The sequence below is a fragment of the Cajanus cajan genome, chromosome 1, assembly GCF_000230855.2.
Source record: "Cajanus cajan strain Asha chromosome 1, NIPB_CcT2T_4, whole genome shotgun sequence".
Lineage (NCBI taxonomy): Eukaryota > Viridiplantae > Streptophyta > Magnoliopsida > Fabales > Fabaceae > Cajanus > Cajanus cajan.
The window spans coordinates 61844048-61862721 of NC_138517.1; the positions used below are offsets into that span (position 1 = coordinate 61844048).

At 31.3% G+C, this 18674-nt stretch overlaps 1 long non-coding RNA gene across 4 annotated transcripts; it reads left to right on the forward strand.

The window, feature by feature from the left end:
- The first annotated feature begins 303 nt into the window (after nucleotides 1–303).
- Nucleotides 304–13059, forward strand: LOC109817016 (uncharacterized). 4 transcript variants are annotated; one of them, XR_014428354.1, is made up of 5 exons: nucleotides 304–1379; nucleotides 4704–4781; nucleotides 5532–5723; nucleotides 5965–6013; nucleotides 7426–13059. It is a non-coding gene; the product is annotated as an uncharacterized LOC109817016 (long non-coding RNA). The 4 variants fall into 4 exon arrangements; XR_014428352.1 differs by lacking the exon at nucleotides 7426–13059 and having other exon boundaries at nucleotides 334–1379; nucleotides 5965–6240; XR_014428351.1 differs by lacking the exon at nucleotides 5965–6013 and having other exon boundaries at nucleotides 351–1379.
- Nucleotides 13060–18674: the final 5615 nt, after the last annotated feature.

Here is an 18674-nt window from a genome sequence, read left to right on the forward strand (position 1 = left end):
TTTTTTTCTCATAATTAATATTGTTCTCTCCTAACCAATTATAATATATGTCTTTTAAATTAATATATTTTATCAAATTAAGTAAATTTATTTAATTAAAAATATTTTAATATAAAAATAATTAATACATAAAATAATATAAATTGAATCTTATATATAACAAATTCTTAAAACAAACATTATAAATAGGAAGAATGGATGATGAAAAAAGTTAAATTAAAACACTGACGTGTCTACAGTGGAAGAAAATTGAATTTATGTAATTACATTGTCTAAAAGTCTTAATATTGGTTTTGAGTTCCTCAAGGAGTAATACAATTTTTTCTCTTTTCTTTGTATTATCATGTATTTTTAAATATAAAATATATTTTTTTTTGTTTTATTAGATTTATTTTATTTTAGCCGTAATTAGTCCGATCTATTGCTGTGGAAACTAATTATTTAGAATATTTGATAGATTGGATTATATAGGCTGAAGAGTGAAGGCTTAAACACATTGAAACTCTCGGGTAAACACAAGAGAACCAAAGATATTCAAAACAAAAAGAGGGAAGAAGTTGCCACAATCCATTCCCTCTTCACAGAGAGAGAGAGAAAGAAAGAGAGTGAGCCCGTCTTCACCTTCGTCTTTCTTGATTCTTCGAAACCGCGCTGCGATCCGAAACCCTAACCTAAGTTAACGTGCCTCGATGGAGCTTCTTTCTCGTTGATCCCTTTCCAATCCCATAGTTTCTAGTAGGCGTAATCTATTCGATTTTCTCTTTTACTTTCTTTTTCACAATTTCGGAACTTTTACTCTCTAGTTCGGACGCAAGCCTTTTCATGAACCATTTTATTTTTCTTAATTTCATTTTTCTTGTTTGTTACTTGAATCTGTTTTGGTTGTGCTATTTTTCTTTTTGTGTTTATGCGAAACGCGATTTCGAGTTTTTTGATCGGTTGAAGTTTTGAAAATAAGAAGACTGTGGCGCTGTGTTAACGGTTTAGTGTGTTGTTGAAGCAATAGAGAATTGTGGTTTATTGGCTGCCTAATCGATCTCTGAAATCACGCATCTCTCTCAATCACGACATGGAGTCAAAAAACCCCGCGAGGTTTACGCTGGGAAGCAGTCGTCGCTGGCACGGACGCCGCAACGAGGAAGCGGAGCTTCAGAAGGAGGGAGACGTCGTTGACCAGAGCGTGAGGTTGATGTATTCGACGTTCGAAGGCGATGTGGATGGTATTCGCGAGGTGTTGGAGTCTGGTGTTAGTGTCAATTTTAGGAATATTGATTATCGCATTGCTCTTCATGTTGCCGCCTGAGGGATTCACTGAGGTCGTTGAGTTTTTGCTCTAGAAAGGTGTCGAAGTTAACGCCAAGGATCGATGGGGAAGCACGGTAATAACTACACTTTCTTTTTAATTTTTGATTTGGTTTAGTACCGTAAGTGATTGTGAATTTGTGATTTGATGTTTGGCTATTGTATTGGCATGGTTTATTTGTGTTGTTAATTCCAGTTTCGTGTGTGTCAAAAGCCAATAACATTGCCATAGATTTTGTTTAGGGAAGGTCTAAGGTTTGGCTTCAGCCTTCAGGGTCGTTGTATCTTGATTTACTATTGTTTGACTAGTCAAAATGTCAAATGCTTTATCCTTTCAATTGTATTTATTATGTGGATTGTAATGCTCGAATAAATGATAGGATGTGTTGTAGATTAAGTTAGAGGCATTTTGTGGACATAATTGTGTTGCACTTTGCACGGGGTGGTTGACTAATTGTCTAGGCTTGAGTTACTTTTATTTTAATAAAATATCAAAACTAAAATTATTTTGGTTTAGTCTTTGATTTAAGGTATTAGAAAATAAATAATAACAAGCTTATATATTATTATTTTTAATTATAAAGGAAATAAAAAACAAATACTAAATAGTTAAAATATCAAATATTAATAATTTTAAAAATATTCTTATTATATTTTCTTATTTAAAGCAATTAAATATCAATTAAATCATAATATAATCACTCAAGTATATATCTATTGAGTTGTAATTCTTTAGATTATTACATCTTATCAGATGAAAAATAGTTTTAGAGATTCTAATTCATAAACGAAAATGTCTGATAGCAATTATTTTTTTCGATTCTTAGAAAATTCAATAACGCCATGGCTGAAATTTAGAAATAGATACTATTTAAATTCTTATTACCAGATGCAGCTAGTTTCATATTTTTTTTAAGTATCTATAGTATTGATATAAAATACTAATCACCATCGAAGCAATAACTAATTTTTTCTGTTGGAAACAGTAAATACAGATAAAAAGATATTTTTCGTTTAACATAGTTATAAATCTATTTCATACCTAATATAGAGTCAAATTCTACTGTGGGTAGTTCATGGTAGCATCTATTTAGATTTATTTGGATTGAATACTTTTTTAATGGCAAAAGGCCAACAGTAGTGTGACCAAAGAAATATTTATTATTTATATTTTATATAGAGATAAGAAATATATACACCCGTGCAGTAGTGTGTATTCATTATCCTCTGTTCACATGAACAGCAAACAACTGAACTACAACATTCCGAGAAGCTTTAGTTTCAAGACATTGCTCCTTTTTGTTTTTCTGCCGACATCACCGTAGCACGAACACCCTCAGCAGTTCTTGAAACTTCCCTTCTCCCTTTCTGAATTTCCTGTGTTTCGGTTTAGTGTTTTTCTCTACAACTTGGGTTTTCTGTTGTCTTTTTCGTTTCTCATGTTTTTTGTGCTGCTCTCTTTCTCTCTTTGTTCCTGCTACCAATCACTTTTATATTCGAACTTTTCATGGGGTTCGCAAGTGATGTCTCTACCTTTTTGCCATTTCATTTTTGAACCCAACCTTCGACTCTACAATGTGCTTACACATGTTCAAATCTTATCTAATATTAAGTAAAAATTTATAGAGAAGATGGGTGGTTTAGCATTGGACAAAGGTGGCAGCTTTGGTGTCTTTGCACAGATCCCTTCACTTCCTTGGCTTATGGTTCACCATCATATTGGGGTTAATATGATGGACATTGTTTGTTGTCTCACTAAAATATCAGTTCATAAGCACCAACAAGTGCTTGCTTAAATGCCTAAGTGAACATTTCTCACTGTGCTTTACAACCTTATCTCAAAGGTTTGTGATGTTGTTATTGTTTGTCTTTTAGGGATACAAGATACTTGATCATATGTTATATGTTTGAGGATGTTTGGACTTTGGATACAAGCTTAGAAGAGTTTTTGTAAGCTTCTTTACTGAAAAAATTTTAGTAGCGAAACCCTCAGAACTGCTTTTAATTTGTATCCAAATAGACTCTTTATATTCTTTGGTTGTATGGTTTTGGGTGAAATTACAAGTCAACAGCTTTCGGTTTACATTCTGAGATCTTGTGCTGGTGTTGTTGTTGCCTAGTCTATTTGCCATCACAGCCTTCGTGCACTGAAGCACACACCCTATGTGAACTATAAAGCTTAGCTTGTCTCTGAGTGTTTAGGGAAGAGAATTCACAGTTACACTGCTTCAAAAACCAACTTTTGCTGTAGCAATTATGAGTATCATTCTTGTGTATACAAAGCGGGGAAGATGCACTTTTAGGTTTGACTGAGACTTAATATCTGGAATCAATTGTTGATTCCATGTGAATCCTTAGATCAAAGTCTGTTGAATTGTGTTCTTTTCTACATGTGTTTTCCCCATGAGGGAAACACATATGCTTGGGTTTTGTGTGGAGGCTGGCATCAGTTTTGTATTGGCGATGGCATGTGGTCGGATTCTAGTCTCCACAGTAAATCTAGTTTTGTATTGCTGTTTGTCTAAAATGTGAAAATTCAATCCTGATGTGAGAACTGTCATTGTCGCATTAAATCTACATTCTGGGTCATATTGGTTGTTTTCTGGAATGCAATCAACTTCTAAATTATGCGTTGATAAGCTTATGCAAATGCTAGGTAACAAAGTTGCAATGGTGTCCTAACTTCAATCCTATCCCTACTAGCTCTCATCTCATTTCTGCAGATTTATCTAGAAAATTCAAGATTCCAGAGCTTCTTCATAGGGTAACTTTTTTGAGCTGATATTTGTTGTCTTGGTGTCAATCTCTTGCTGATAAGTTCTCTCTTTAAAATATTGTAATTTCTTTTGGTAGCTTTTCTGGTGATATGCTTAATATAATGAGCATGCGTTGCTCTTAAGGTTAATTGTCTGCATGTAGTATTTTGTTGTTATGTCTGTCTTTTGATTATTTTTAATAAATGATGTTAGTTACAGACAATAAAATAAATAATTTAATTTTTTTGGAATACATGATAAATCGTTGAATTGAGCGAGCCTGATATGCTACATTAAAATGCATGGGCTATTACTTAGTTTTTTTTAGGATAAATATGTTCTGTCAGTTCTTTATGTTTCTTGGTATGAAAATGTTTATGGTAATGTGGAGCTCCTATTGGGATAGCATCATATCTTAATATAGAAAATTGTAAAGAGGTCTGTTTCTAAAAAAATTGAGCAAGCTAAATAAATTTCACTGTCAGCCATGGATCTTTTTTTTTAAAAAATTTCAAATTTGTTTTTATAGATTAGAATTGATTTTATATCATTGCTCAATCCTGATTTCTCACAGGAGATTTCTTCCCTAAGACAATTTCCTTTCTTATTTGTGTTGACATGTTTCCCTCATTGTATTTTAAGCAGAAAAAGAGGTTTGATGGTTCACCTAGGTCCTAAAAAATTACTGCATTTTATGGCTTGAAGACACCTCCTTATGAACTTGTAAGTTATCCACTTCGTTTCCTGAATCATATTTTTGTTTGAAGATAATTATACTGTTTTGGCCTATATGCTTGAATTAGTTGAGGCATCTAATTGAGCAGTAAGCTTATCAGAGAAATAATTGCATACGTAGTTACAAATTACAATGAGTATTGCCACTTAAGCCATTATAACGATGAAGAAAGAAACCAGGAATTGAGAAAAAGAATATTATATTTGACCAAGGGATGACATTACATAGAAGTTTGTGTTTATGATGAAACAATTACATCCAACCTTCGATGAACTCTAAAATGCAAGTTATCCTTTTCCACAAACTATTTATGTGAAAATTTATTTCTTGGATAATTTCTTTTTATTACAGCCAATGTGTTTATTCAACACCTTCAATTAATTTGTCTCTATCATGGATAAAATGGAAACAAGGTATTACATTTTGATGCATCTGCAACATATATCAACATTCAGAGATAGCAAGAGAGGAAAATGACAACTAATTATAACTTTTTAAGGAGGGTAGAGTAGGAGAAACAAGAAAATTTTCATTCATCATGTAAACTGATGCTGTTAGAGTTTTATAAGACTTGGAGCCTATGTGACAAATTGATAATCAGGAATCCTATAACCCTTTTGTGACTCATATAAACTAGATGCTCATTATTAGACAAAGTAGCCACTAGTTGGCCCTTTATATCATTGTTATCATAATTGATAATTCTCACTTTGTTTTGCTGCTTCTATATTTCTTAGGATGCCTTAGAGCCATATATGAGTAAGAGGACAATTGACATGCACTGGGGTGAATATCATCGGAATTTTATAGAAGGTTTGAACAAACAGCTATAAAAGGATGATATACTATTTGGTTACACCTTAGATGAACTAGTCAAAGTGACATACAACAATGGGAATCCGTTCCCCGAATTCAACAATGCAGCTGAGGTACTTATTAGATTGATTGCTCTCTGTCTTGGATCATTTTAAATTGATTATGAAATTGCTCCCTTATTCATAAAACTATTCAAAATGCTCCGGTGTATATTATATAGTAAAATTAGATATACACAATGTGAACAATATTAACCATCCCCTAAGATTTGCAGAATTACACTCACCTATCATCTTTCTTCAGAAATTACACCCACTTTATTTATTTATTTATTTATTTTTGTCTCTATGCAAGGCTGTATAATGGTATATTATGGCTGAAAAATAAAAATTGAAGACGTCAGGTGAGATTAGTTTAGATAAATCTCAAGTAAATGTAATGTACTCCAAGTTATTTTTATTCAAAGAAATAAATAGAAATTTTATTGTTAGGGAATATAACTATATGAAATTATATCTATCAAGCAATGGTATGATAATTGATTACATGTATTCAATGTGAGAGTGAATCTTCGTGATACGTAAATAAAGGGAAATATTTAATTTAACACTTACGAAGTGTAAAATTTCATCTTTTAGCTTCAAAAGTTAGTGTGTTTGGAATCAAATCCATAACATGGATCATTACTTTCTCTCGTCATCTAACAAAAGCAACAATGAGTAGCTTCTCCATCAATTGAACCTATTTGATGTGATTTTTATTGTTGATGGGATTTTATGTTATTCCAAAGATGCTCTTATAAGAGGGCTTCATTATTCCGAAATACTAGGATAATATTGGCTTTATCACAAGATAGGGACGATATTTTGACATGTTACTAGCCTATTGCTATAGAATAGGAGCTGAACATGACAATTATTGCTTATAAAATTTCAATATCTTTGAGGGTGGGTACCCAGTACCTAAAATATGAATATTAACTATATATCTTTTAAACAAATATATTTATATTAAAAATTTATTATTATATAAAACATAGTTAGTACAAAAATTTAATACTTATATTTATACGTATATAGAATATACTTATAAAATTTATTTTATAGTTTTTATTTTATTTATTATTTTAATTAATTAATTTAAATTTAATTATATATTTTACATTCTTTTTAAAAGTAAATGAATGATAATGAAATAAAAGTATTTAAAAATATATTATAATTCAAGTATAATTTTTATGATTTATTAAATTAAAAAAATACTTTTATGAATAATTAAATTAAAAGTATTTTTTAAAATATTAGAAAAATTAATTTTTTGCGATGTTAAGTTAATTTACAAGAATAATGATATAATAATTGTATCTTTCAAGTTTAAGAGATAAAAAGATGATTTATTTTATATTTTAACATATAAATGGTTGATAATGTAATACTTATATTTCTAAAGGAAGAATAATATAATTTATATTAATGACGATTAGTTAAATGAACTAAATTGTATATTTTAATATAAAAGAATATGAAAGTCTAATACTCTTATCTCTCAAAAGAGACTAACATAATTTATATATTTTAACATAAAATGGGAGCGGTGTAATACTTTTATCTCTCATGTGAAAATAATGTAATTTACTCTATATTTTAACTTTTTTCTCATTAATGTATATTGTAAAGATGTAATAAGGAAAAAATAATTGCTCATTTTGTTAATAATAATGATCTTTTTTATTGAAGAGTATTTTATAGTCTCTATTATGTGAGTTAATGATCACCGGTTCTAGAGCTATTATATATGCATTGGTGGCATTTTCAGGTGTGTGGATCTCAGGATCTTGTCCAGTAGGAGAGAGACACACATAAAGTAAGGTTTAGTGTTAAATTTTTATCAACTATTTTATGTTAGTGTATCTCTGTGAGAAAATTCCTATGTTGGATAGGATAAACACATATAATCTTTTTTTTTTTTTTTTTGAGGTTTTGGTCTCTTTGGTATATCTAAAAGACTAAAACTGTGAGAAGAAAAATAAACCCTATACATTAAGGGTGATCTGATTATTGATGTTAACATTATCTGTAACTTTTGTTGCTTTAAAGATGTAAATCCATTAACATGCCCAATTATTCATAATTAAATTAAATTTCATCAAGTAAAGGGTGCTTCCCAAATAAAGCTTGTATGAGGGGCCTGTGACATCTCATCTCAAAGATATAAAACTATTACAGTGCATTCACTTAATAGTTGAAGCTTTCAAGAGCACTGTACTTTATCAGTTGTCAAAAGAATCTGGACCTGCCATTTTCTTTAGGTGTTTAATCCTGTAAAAAGTAATATTTCTACTACTTTTCTTCTCTAAGTAGCATTTTGTAAAGCTTTTTCATGTTTGCGGATTCCCCTGGTTTCTTGATGATAAGTTACCTGGATTTTTATGTTTTGTTTGATTCTTTTATTAGATATTACTTTTGAGTTTTGATTAATATTTTTTTCTTTTATCTTTTTTGTACATAATAAATAGATAATGGTTGCAATTATTTTTCTCTTAAATTCCAAATGATTTTTTAGTTTCATTTTTTTTTCATTTAGGATTTAGATGGACATTAATTTTTTAAATAACTCCTAGAATTCCAGTCAAAGAAAAAAATTTTGGTTGAGTGTCTGTTAATCAACTCAATCTAATAGTCCTTATTAAAGATTAAAACACACTTTGTAATCTTATACTTTCTTGGAAAACTTAAGCTCAACAATTTGTCCTAGGCTTGCGAATTGCATGTTATTCTTATAGTCCGCCTTTTAGAAAATAGCTTAGTAGTAAGCATGAGGAATACTTTCCAATCTTTAACAGAAAATATTATGCATGATTATCTGTTCCACTAATTGCTCCAAAGCCAAAGCTAAAGAGTAGAGGGCTATGTAGGATTAGCTTGTTATCTTCATGAGATGTTGCACACATGATAATTATAAACTAGCAAAAATGTCCTCTTTTTTAAAGACAATCTTTGTTAATAGTTATGTTTAGTTGTTTATAAGTAGGTTCACTTTCACTAACTAATGTTTCAGTTTACTATTGTACTATAGATAATTGTTAATTATTTTTCACAATGCTCCTACTTTTTTGTTCGTTTCATTTTTCCTTTTATTTTGGAACACAACGTACCAAGTGTGTTAATTCCAAAAGCATGGTAGTTATGATTATAGATTGATAGCAAAGCGAGTCGATTTGAAAAGCAGTTTCTCTTGCTTCTCTTCGAAGTTATTCAAGCATGATAATACAAGACAAAATATCGAGGCAGGAAGGTGACATGATCACATGACTTAACTAATATCGATATGAAAGTGTGTGAAACAAAGCAACTACCCAGGATCTAAATATTTTATGGGTCAATCTTATATAATGAATAACATTAATATTTATCCCTTAATTTCCACGCTAATTTTTTTTGTTGATATTGCAAGTGTGAATGACTTCCAAATGGTTGTTTATATAAAGGTGAAAATTTAATTGATTTCTCTATGTATGTATTTATGTATGCTCCCTTATCTTTAAAATGCTCTTGTTCCAAACCCAGAAACTACATGGTCTAGGATTTTTTTACTTGAAATAGAGACAAGGAACAAATATTTATATGGATATATATTTTGTACAAGACATCTCCCACATTGCTACACGAGTACATGCAAATTGATAGTCATATGAGATTTTGCATCATTTGTTCTTGGGATCAAGATGGGTTTGTTGTCATAGTGTTATGTTTCACAAAATTATCTTGTTGATCTAGCTTTTTTTCTTATACGATGTTTTTATGCTTGATCTTGATGATGAAAAATTGAGACGGTTGTTAATAGATACATTTTGAATTCATTGTGTGGAAATATAAGACATGAAAGCCCTATATGTTTTTCTCTGCCCCTCATCTCGATTAAAATTGGTTTTGTTTACATGATTATTATTTTAGTCGACAAATGATGAAAAAAGTATATGATCTTTTTATGTCTGATCCTGATGTCAAAAAATTGATAATGTTATTAATAAATACATTTTGATTTCATTGCCTCTCTATCTCTTATCTTGGTAAAAATTGGTTTTGTTTACATGATTATTATTTTAGTCGACAAATGAAGAAGGAGGTATGTAATCTTTTTATGCTTGAGACGGTTGTTATTAGATACATTTTGTATACATTGTGAGAAAATATAGGGCATGAAAGTTCTATATATTTGCCTTTGTCCCTCATTTCGGTAAAAATTTGTTATATTTACATGATTATTTTAGTCGACAAATGATGAAAGAGGTATATGATATTTTTATGCCTGACCCTAATGTCGAAAAATTGTGATGCTTGTTATTATATGCATTGTGCAGTCGTTGTGAGAAAATATAGGACATGAAAGCCCTATATATTTGTCTTTGTCTCTCATTTCGGTAAAAAATTATTATATTTCCATGATTATTTTAGTCAAAAAATGATGAAAGAGGTATATGATCTTTTTATGCCTGTGATGTCGAAAAATTGTGATGGTTGTTATTAGATGCATTGTGCAGTCGTTGTGAGAAAATATAGGGCATGAAATTCCTATATATTTACCTGTATTTGTCATCTCGGTAAAAATTAGTTTTATTTACATCATTATTATTTTAGTCGACAAATGATGAAGGAGGTATATGCTCTTTTTATACCTGATCCTGATGTCAAAAAATTGAGACGGTTGTTATTAGATACATTTTGGATACATTGTGAGAAAATATAGGGCATGAAAGCCCTATATATTTGTCTGTCCCTCATTTCGGTCAAAATTTATTATATTTCCATGATTATTTTAGTCGACAAATGGTGAAAGAGGTGTATGATCTTTTTATGCCTGACCCTAATGTCGAAAAATTGTGATGATTGTTATTAGAGGCACTGTGCAGTGGTTGTGAGAAAATATAGGGCATGAAAGCTCTATATATTTGCCTCTATTCGTCATCTCGGTAAAAATTAGTTTTATTTACATCATTATTATTTTAGTCGACAAATGATGGAGGTATATGATTTTTTTATACCTTATCCTGATGTCAAAAAATTGAGACGGTTGTTATTAGATATATTTTGTATACATTGTGAGAAAATATAGGGCATGAAATCTCAATATATTTTCCTTTATCCCTCATTTCGGTAAAAATGTTATATTTACATGATTATTTTAGTTGACAAATGATGAAAGAGGTATATGATCTTTTTATGCCTAATCTTGATGTCATAAAATTGTAATGGTTGTTTTTAGAGGCATTGTGTAGTGGTTGTGAGAAAATATAGGGAATGAAAGCTATATACATTTGCCCTTGTCCTTCATTTCGGTAAAAATTTATTATATTTACATGATTATTTTAGTCAACAAATAATGAAAGAGGTATATGATCCTTTTATGCTTGACCTTAATGTCGAAAAATTGCGATGGTTGTTATTAGAGGCATTGTGTAGTGGTTGTGAGAAAATATAGGGAATGAAAGTCCTATATATTTGTCTCTATTCGTCATCTCGGTAAAAATTGATTCTATTTACATGATTATTATTGTAGTTGATAAATGATGAAGGAGGTATATGATCTTTTTATACCTGATCCTAATGTCAAAAAATTGAGACAATTGTTATTAAATACATTTTGTATACATTGTGAGAAAAAATATAGGGCATGAAAGTCCTATATATTTGTCTGTCCCTTATTACGGTAAAAATTTATTATATTTCTATGATTATTTTATTCGACAAATAATGAAAGAGGTATATGATTCTTTTATGCCTCACCTTAATGTCGAAAAATTGTGATGGTTGCTATTAGATACATTGTGCAATGGTTGTGAGAAAATATCAGGCATGAAAGCCCTATATATTTCCCTCTATCTCTCATCGCGATAAAAATTGATTTTATTTACATGATTATTATTTTAGTCGACAAATGATGAAGGAGTCATATGATGTTTTTATGTCTGATCTTGATGTCGAAAAATTGAGATGGTTGTTATTAGATACGATTTTTATACATCTTGAGAAAATATAGGGTATGAAAGTCTTATATATTTGTTTTTGTCCCTCATTTCGATAAATTTTTTTTATATTTACATGATTATTTTAGTTAAAATATGATGAAAGATGTATATGATCTTTTTATGCCCGACACTAATTTTGAAAAATTGTGATGGTTCTTATTAGATGCAATGTGCAATTGTTAATATAGGGCATGAAAGTCCTATATATTTGCCTTTATCCGTCTTCTCGATAAAAAATGGTTTTATTTACATGATTATTATTTTAGTCGATAAATGATGAAGGATGTATATGATCTTTTTATGCCAATCTTGATGTCGAAAAATTGAGATGGTTGTTGTTTGATACATTTGGTTTACATTATGGGAAAATATAGGGTATGAAAGTTCTATATATTTGCCTTTGTCCTTCTTTTCAGTAAAAATTTGTTATATTTACATGATGATTATTTTAGTCAATAAATAATGAAAGAGGTATATGATATTTTTATGCTTGACCCTGATGTCAAAAAACTGTGATGGTTGTTATAAGATTCATTGTGTAGTCGTTGTGAGGAAATATAGGGCATAAAAGCCCTATATATTTGCTTTTGTCCCTCATCTTGATAAAAATTGGTTGTGTTTAAAAGATGGTTATTTTTGTCGACAAATGATGAAAGAGGTATATTTTCTTCTTATGTCTGACCCAAATGTCAAAAGATTGAGATGTTATTTTATGAATTTTACGTTGGATGTGTGAAAATATAGGGCATGAAAGGGCTATATTTTTGCCTCTATCCCTGACTAGGTAAAAATTAGTTGTACTTACGTGATTATTATTTTAGTCGACAAATGATGAATGAGGTTTACGATCTATTCATGCCTAACCCTGATGTCGAAAACTTGAGACAGTTGTTATTAGATACATTTTGTATTCATTGTGATGAATTATTGGGGACTAAAGCCCTATATATTTGTTTTTGTTCCTCATCTTGGTAATAATTGGTAGTATTTACATGCTGATTATTTTAGTTGACAAATGATGAAAGAGGTATAAGATATTCTTATGCCTGACCCTGATGTCAAAAAATTGAGACTGTTATTTTTAGATACATTTTGTCTTCATCGTGAGCAAGTATAGGGCATGAAAGTCCTATATATTTACCTCTGTCCATCTTCTCGATAAAAATTGGTTATATTTACATGATGATTATTTTTTTTGACAAATGATGAAAGAGGTATACGATGTTTTTATGCCTGATCCTGATGTCAAAAAATTAAGACGGTCGTTGTTAGATACATTTTGTACTTATCGTAAGAAAATATAAGGCATAAAAGCCTTATATATTTGCCTGTGTCCTTCATCTCGATAAAATTTAGTTGTATTTACATTATAATTATTTTAGTCGACAAATAATGAAAGAGGTATACGATCTTTTTATGCCTTACTCAGATGTCGAAAAGTTGAGATGGTTGTTATTAGATGTATTTTGTATTTATCGTGAAAAAATATAGGGCATGAAAGCCCTATATATTTGCTTCAGTCCCTCATGTCAGTAAAAATTGGATGTTTTTACATGATTATTTTAGTCAACAAATAATGAAAGAGGTATACGATCTTTTTATGTCTGATCTTTATGTCAAAAATTTGAGATGGTTGTTATTGGATACATTTTGTATTTATTGTGAGAAAATATAGGGCACGAAAGCCCTATATATTTGCCTATGTCCCTCATTTTAGTAAAAATTAGTTGTATTTACATGATGATTATTTTAGTTGACAAATGATGAAAGAGGTATACGCTTTTTTTATGTCTGACCCTGATGTCAAAAAATTGAGACGATTGTTATTCGATACATTTTGTATTCATCGTGAGAGAAATATAGGGCATGAAAGCCCTATATATTTGCTTCTATTTCTCATCTCGGTAAAAATTGATTTTGTTGATATGATGATTATTTTTGTTAACAAATGATGAAAGAGGTATAAGATCTTTTTATGCTTGACCTTGATGTTGAAAAATTGAGGCGGTTGTTATTAAATAAATTTTGTATTCATTGTGAGAAAATATAGGGCATGAAAATCCTATATATTTTCATCTCGGTAAAAATTGGTTGAATTTACATGATGATTATTTTAGTCGACAAATGATGAAAGAGGTATGTCATCTTCTTATGCTTGACCTTAATGTCGAAAAATTGAAACGGTTGTTATTAGATATATTTTGTATTCATCGTGAGAAAATATAGGGCTTTCAAGCCCTATATAGTTGGTTGTGTCCCTCATCTTAATAAAAATTGGTTGTATTTACATGATGATTATTTTAGTCGACAAATGATAAAAGTGGTATACGATCTTTTTATGTCTGACCCTGATGTCAAAAAATTGAGACGATTGTTATTAGATATATTTTTTATTTGTTGTGAGAAAATATAAGGCATGAGAGCCCTATATATTTGCCTCTGTCCGTCATCTCGGTAAAAGTTGGTTGTATTTACTTGATTATTTTAGTCGACAAATGATGAAAGAGGTATGCAATCTTGTTATGCCCGACCCTGATGTTGAAAAATTGAGATGGTTGTTATTAGATACATTTTGTATTCATCATGGGAAAATATAGGTCATGCAAGTCCTATATATTTGCCTCTGTCCCTCATCTCGATAAAAATTGGTTTATTTACATGATGATTATTTTAGTTGACAAATTAGGAAAAAGGTGTACGATCTTCTTATGCTTGACCTTGATGTTGAGAAACTAAGGATGGTTATTATTTGATGCATTTGGTAGTGATGATGCGAAGATATAGGGTATTAAAACCCTATATATTTGTTTTTATCCCTGAACTCGGTAAAAATCGGTTGCATTTACATGGCGAGTGTATTAATTGGCAAATGACCATAAGGTATATGATCTTTTTATGAGTTTGCCTAGTCCTGATGTTGAGAAAATGATATTGTCGTTATTGGATGCATTTTGTCTTCATCGTGAGATAAAATAGGGCATGAAAACTTTATATATTAGTTTGTGTCCTTCACCATGGTAAAAATCGGTTGCATTTACATTATGATTCTTCTAGTCATCAAATGATGAATGACGTATAAAATCTTTTTATGGTCGATCCTGATGTCAAAAGATTAGAGATGGTTTTGATTTGATGTATTTGTTAGTGATGATGGTAAGATGTAGGCATAAAACCCTATATTTGTGTCTTTGCCCTTGAACTCGATAAAAATCGGTTGCATTTACATGATGAGTGTTTTAATCGATAAACATTAGAGTTGCTAACTTGTTTGCTCTTTTTGCAAGTCCAAGAAGATTACGCAAAATTCTAATTGGATTAGAGACTACTTTAGAGACGAAAATTTCCATCACTAAGCAAATCCGTCTCTAAAATTCATTGCAAAAATTAGTCACCAAATTGCTTGGATTTTCATTTCATTTGTGCTTCATTTGAGGTTCATTTGGTTGCTTGACCTTTTACATTCTTTGCTTTAAAATTGTATAAACTTACTAGAGGTGGCTTGGGAAACATAGTTTGTGTTCTCCCACCACTCCTAAGTTTTCTAATGAAACCTAGTATCCGTTAGTACTTGTGAAAGTGTCCAAAAGGGCTCTAAGTGTCATTTGGGCTTCCACTAGGACTCGTCTAGTTTACTTTCTTTCTTAGAACGTTTAGTACTTGTGGAGGTGTTCTAAGGGGCTCTAAGTGTCACTTAGACTTCCACCCTAGGGCATTTGACTAGTATATGCTTTAACTTGCTTTTTTCGTTAGTTTACTTTCTAATTATAATTAGGAACGTTCCAAGTTCGTTTGGAAGGCTTCTTTGCCTACTAGGGGTTCGTGCACACACACACATTTACATGACTTGTCTGCAAAATTGTTTTGTGAGACAAGTATAAAGGGGTTTAGTAATTTTTACTTGAAAAGGCTTGGTTATTAAGTGTTTCCTTGTAGCTCACCTCCCTTGATAGTACAACTTGTATATTTAGACCTCTAAGTACTTAGTCTTGCACAAAAAAGAAATTCTTTTGTGAAAATCTTTATCAGTCTATTTTTGCAATTCATTTGAAAACTTGTGAAAAATTTTCCCGCAAAAATGAGTGATCATTCTCATGATAGTAGTGTGCATAATCATCATTCCCTTAGAAGTCATAGGAGTACTAAAGATGAACTCTATAAACTTAGGGATTATATTAGAAAAAAAGATTTAGAAAATGAAAAGAATAATGAAACAATAAGAGAGTTGTTATACAAGCTAGTTTTGGGTGGTGAGGCTAGCAAGCCTAAAGTCCATGAGGATAATGGGCCTTTAAAGTCCAAAAGGTAAGATGGTGAGGAACCTTCCAAGCCTTCTAGAGGCAAACATGTGGAAGGAGGTTCACTGCCCAAGAGCCATCATTCACACACTCACTCAACCTCAAGTGAAGGGTTTTATAGTAGTCACCATTATGGTGGCTACTATCAAAGACCCCCTATGCAACATAGGCCTAGGTGTGACTCTCACAAGGAACCTAAAGTTGACCTTCCTTCCTTTCATGGAAAGGATAATGTCAAGGATTACTTGGATTGGGAGATGAAGGTGAAACAACTCTTCACTTGCCACAATGTGAGTGAAGAGAAAAGAGTTCCAATGGCTACCCTTAGCTTTCAAGGGTATGCCATGTATTGGTGGACTTCCCTTGAAAGGGAAAGAAGATTTCATCATGAACCTTTAATCCAATATTGGAATGAGCTTAGAAGTGCCTTAAGGAGAAGACACATTCCCCCCTATTATGAGAGAGAGTTAATGGTCAAGCTCCAAAGACTCCAACAAAGAAATCAAAGTGTGGAAGAATATAGGCAACAAATGGAGTTGCTTATGATGAAAGTTGGAATTAGGGAAGAGGAAATAACCACTATTGCAAGGTTCCAAAGTGGTCTTAACTTAGGAATTAGGGACAAGGTTGAACTATTACCTTATAGAGACCTTAATGAACTAGTTCAACTTTGTGTGAGGGTATAGCAACAACTTAGAAGGAAGCCTAGCCTTAGGAAAGAATCTACCTCGTACCCTAAGAAGGACATCAAGAAGGAGGGTCACTCCTCTTATTCAAAGGAAAGACCACTAGAAAAACAAAAGGAAAAATATTCCAATGAAACTAGGACTAGTTCCATTAAGTGCTTAGGAAGGGGACATATAGCTTCCAAATGCCCTACAAAGAAAACAATGAGTTTTAGGGGTAATGAAATCCTAAGTGAGGAAAACACTTTATCTTCATCATCCTCAATTGAAGAAAACACAAGCCTTAGTTCTAGTGAAGAAGCACTATGTGGTGGTGACCTATTGGTTGTCCTAAGGTTACTTACCAACCAACTTAGTGAACAAGATCCATCACAAAGAGATAATATTTTTCATTCTAGATAAATTTTTAAGAAAATTTGTTCTCTCATTGTTGATAGTGGATCTTGCAATAATTTTATAATTCAAAGGTTGGTTGATAAGCTTCACGTAACTACTATAGTCCATCCTAAATCTTATAAACAACAATGGCTTAATGAGGATGAACTTATAGAAGTTAAAGACCAAGTAAATGTGCGTTTCTCCATAGGAAAATATAAAGATGAACTTTTATGTGATGTAATTCCAATGGATGCAAGTCACATTTTCCTTGGTAGACCTTGGCAATATGATAACAAGGCCATTCATGATGGTGTGACTAATAAGATTCGGCTAGTACACCTAGGCAAGAAACATACCTTGACTTCTCTTTCACCATCACAAGTGTTAGAGGATCAAGTATTTATGAAAAAAAATAGATGAAGAAAAATAAATGAAAAGAGATAAAAAAAAACTCCTAAGTCTTGAAAAGGAGGAAGAAAAGATAATAGATTTGGAAGGTAATGTCCCTTCCAAGAAAGTTGTTCCTAGAAGTCAATTTTCCATAAATCATTCCATTAAACAATGTCTTCTAGTTGAACAACTTCTTTACCTTCTCTATGTTAAAGAGACACTTGCTACCACAAGTTTTGAACTCAAGTCTCTACCTAAGGGGGTTTAAATTCTTTTAAAGGAATTTGATGATCTATTTTCCAAAGAAGTTCCAAGTGGACTTCCCCTTTTAAGGGGAATAGAACATCAAATTGATTTGGTTCCTGGGGCTAGCCTATAGGACCAACTCCCAAGAAACAAAGGAAATAGAGACTCAAGTTGAAAGCTTGATGAAGAAAGGATGGGTTCAAAAGAGCCCAAGCCTTTATGTTGTGCCTGTTCTTCTAGTTACAAAGAAGGATGGAACTTGGAGAATATGCACAGATTGTAGAGCCATTAATAATGTAATTGTAAAATATAGGCATCCAATCCTTAAACTAGATGATATTTTAGATGAGTTACATTGAGCAGTCATATTCTCTAAAATTGAAAGAAAAGGATGAATGGAAAGTGTAGACACCCAATTTCGTCTGGGGGGCATACAAATGTCGCAACCCGAAAATTTCCGATCTCGCGACTAATGGTTTAAACATCCTTTTAAAAGTCTCATTAATCAAGGAATGCCCGGACACCAGACTAATCCTTAATTAATGGTTTTGAAAATAGGTTCTTGGAGTCGCCACCAATGTTTTACTCAAAACATTGGAAAAAGAAAAGGTTTTTAAAAGTCCAATAATGGTCTTGATAACCAGAATTGGGTTCGGGGGTCGGTTACGTGTAGGGAAGGTATTAAGCACCCCTACAACACCCTTAATCGGTACCCTATGATGAAGTTAGCGTTATAAACAAAAATAATATAAATATTAAATCCCCTTTTATTAGTAATTATTTACATGCTTGAAATTTAAATTATACAATTAATCCTAAAATGTCTACATGATTATTTTTATTATAACAATATTTATTATAGAGAAGAAATAAATAAAAAAGGAGAAAAAGATTAACTGAAATACCTTTTGAATGAGCTCTATTGAATTGAATCTTCAAAACAGGAAGATTTTAGGTGCTTTGTGGCAACCCTTCACACTACAATGCCTCACAAAAATCTCAAGAAATACAAAAGAGAGGGAGAGAGAGAAAAAGAGAGAAATT